The sequence below is a fragment of the Pan troglodytes genome, chromosome 13 (genome assembly GCF_028858775.2).
Source record: "Pan troglodytes isolate AG18354 chromosome 13, NHGRI_mPanTro3-v2.0_pri, whole genome shotgun sequence".
NCBI classification, from domain to species: Eukaryota; Metazoa; Chordata; class Mammalia; order Primates; family Hominidae; genus Pan; species Pan troglodytes.
Genome location: NC_072411.2, coordinates 79,045,775 through 79,048,847, shown reverse-complemented (window position 1 = coordinate 79,048,847; position 3,073 = coordinate 79,045,775). Strand labels below are relative to the sequence as shown.

The window sequence follows — 3,073 nt, the reverse complement described above, 5'->3', positions numbered from 1 at the left end:
TAGTTCTCACATTGCACATTAGTTCTCTAGACTTGTTCATCTGACATATCTGCTCCTTTGGATCCTCTGACTTACATCTCCTCATTCCTTCTCTCCCCCTCACCCCTGGTAACCACTGTTTTATTCTTTATCTCTGTATATTTAAAGTTTTTCCACTTTTTTAGATTTCAAAGTGAGATTATGCAATATTTTTTTTCTGTGTTTGATTTATTTCACTTAGCATAATGTTCTCCAGGCTTATTCATGTTGTGGCAAAGCTTGTTTGTTTTTATGGCTGAACAGTATTGTGTTTTATGTATAGGGATACAATTGCAGGTTGGGTTCCAGATCACTGCAGTAAAGCAAATATTGCAATAAAGTGAGTAATACACATTTTTTGGCTTGCCAGTACATATAAAAGGTATGTTGACACTGTACTGTAGTCTATTAATTGTACAATAGCATGATGTCTAAAAATTGTACATAATTAAAATATTTTACCGCTAAAAACTGTAAACAATCATCTGAGCCTTCAGCAAGACATCTTCTTTTTGTGGGTGGAGGGTCTTGCCTCAATGTTCATGGCTGCTGACCGATCAGGTGGTTGCTGAAGGTTAGGGTGGTTGTGGCAAAATATAAAATATCTTATAAAACAGACAACAATGAAATTTGTTGCATCAATGGACTCTTCCTTTCATGAAAGATTTCTGTCCAGCATGTGATGCTGTTTGATAGCTTTTCAACCACAGTAGACCTTCTTTCAAAATTAGAGTCCATTCCCTCAAATCCTGCTGCTGCTTTATCAACTAAGTTTATGTAATATTCTAAATATTTTGTTGTCATTTCAATAACGTTTACAGCATCTACACCAGGAATAGATTCCATCTCAAGAAACAACTTTCTTTGCTCACGCATGAAAGCAACTCTTCATGCATTCAAACTTGATCATGAGATTACAGCAATTCAGTCATATCTTGAGGCTCCACTTCTAACTCTAGTTCTCTTGCTATTTCCACATCTATAGTTACTTCTTCCACTGAAGTCTTGAACCCCTCAAAGACATCCATGAAGGTTGAAATAAACGTCTTCCACATTCTTGTTAATGTTGATGTTCTGACTGCCTTCCATGAATCACAGTGTTCTTAATGGCACCTAGAATGGTGAATCCTTTCCAGAGGTTTTCAATTTAATTTGCCCAGATCCACCAGAGGAATCATTATCTATGGCAGCTATAGCCTTACAAAATGTATTTCTTAAGTAGTAAGACTTGAAAGTCAAAACTACTCCTTGGTCCATGGGCTGCAGAATCAATGTGATAGCAGACATGAAAACTACAGGAATCTCCTTGTGCATCTCCATCAGAGCTCTTGGGTGACTGGGTGCGTTGGCAATAAGCAGTAACATTTTGAAAGGACTCTTCTTCCTAATCAATAGGTCTCAACAGTGGGCTTAAAAAATTTAGGAAACCATGCTGTGAACAGATATGCTGTCAACCAGGTTTTGTTGTTGCATTTCTAAAGCACAGGAAGAGTAGATTTAGTATAACTCTTAAGGGACCCAGGATCTTTGGAATGGTAAATGGAGATTGGTTTCAACTTAAAGCTGCATTAGCCCCTGGCAAGATAGTCAGCTTGTCCTTTGAAGCTTTGAAGCCAGAAATTGCCTTCTCCTCTTTAGCTGCGAAAATCCTAGATGGCATCTTCTTTTAATAGAAGGCTGTTTTGTGAAAATCTGTTGTTTAGTGTAGCCACCTTCATCAATGGTCTTAGCTAGATCTTCTGGAGAACTTGTTGCATCTTCTACATCAGCACTTGCTGCTTCACCTGGCACTTTTATGTTATGGAGATGGCTTCTTTCCTTAAATCTAATGACCCAACCTCTGCTGGCGTCAAACTTTTCTTCTGCAGCTTCTTCACCTCTCACAGCCTTCGAAGAATTGAAGAGAAATAGGGCCTTACTCTGAATTAGGCTTTAGCTTAAGGGAATATTGTGGCTAGTTTGATCTTCTATCCAGACCATAAAAAGCTTTCTTCCTATCAGCAATAAGGCCATTTCACTTTATTATCATTCATGTGTTCACTGGAGTCATACTTTTCATGTCATTCAAGAACTTTTCCTTTGCATTCACAACTTGGCTAATTGTTTGACACAAGAGGCCTAGCATTCAACCTGTCTTGGCTTTCCATGTGCCTTCCTCACTATGCTTAATCATTTCTAGCTTTCAGTGAAAAGAGAGAGAGACTTATGGCTCTTTCTTTCACTTGAACACTTAGAGGCCATTGTAGGGTTATTAACTGGCCTAGTTTCAATATTGTTGTGTCCCAGGCATTGGGAAATCCTTATGAGAGATAGAAGAACGGCTGGTTGGAGGAGTAGTCAGAACACATACAACGTTTATTGATTACATTTACCATCTTATACAAACACTGTAGTGCCCCTAAGTGGTTATAATAATAGTAACATCAAAAATCACTCATCCCAGATCACCATAACAGATATAATAATATAAGTTTGAAATAGTATGTGAATTATAAAAATGAGTCACGAAGTGAGCACATGCTGTTGGAAAAATGGTGCCGATAGACTTGCTTGATACAGGGTTACCATAATCCTGCAAATTGTAAAAAAAAAAAAAAAAAAAAAAAAGCAATATCTGCGAAGTGGAAAAGTGAAGAGCAATAAAATGAGATATGCTTGTATACCACAGTTTCTTTATCCAGTCATCTGTCAATGGACACTTAAGTTTTTTTCCCTATCTTGGCTATTGTGAATAATGTTACAATCAACATGGAAGTGCAGATATCTTAAGAGGAGGTGATTTTTTTTCCTTTGGCTATATACACAGAAGAGGAATTGCTGGGTCTTATGGTAGTCCAATTTTTAATTTCTTTAGAAATCTCCGTACTGTTTTCCATAATGGCTGTACGAATCTATATTCCTATCAACAGTGTAAAAGAGTTCCCTTTTCTTCACACCCTCACCAATATTTGTTATTTTTTGACTTTTTGGTGATAGCTGTTTTAAGGGGTGTGAGGTGTATCTCATAGTGGTTTTGATTTGCATTTCCTTGATGATTAATGATGTTGAGCACCTT

At 37.3% G+C, this 3,073-nt stretch overlaps 1 pseudogene; it reads right to left on the bottom strand.

Annotated features, from left to right (window-relative positions):
- Positions 1-426: 426 nt before the first annotated feature.
- LOC129143275 (tigger transposable element-derived protein 1-like) lies at positions 427-2,259 on the bottom strand (annotated as a pseudogene).
- Positions 2,260-3,073: the final 814 nt, after the last annotated feature.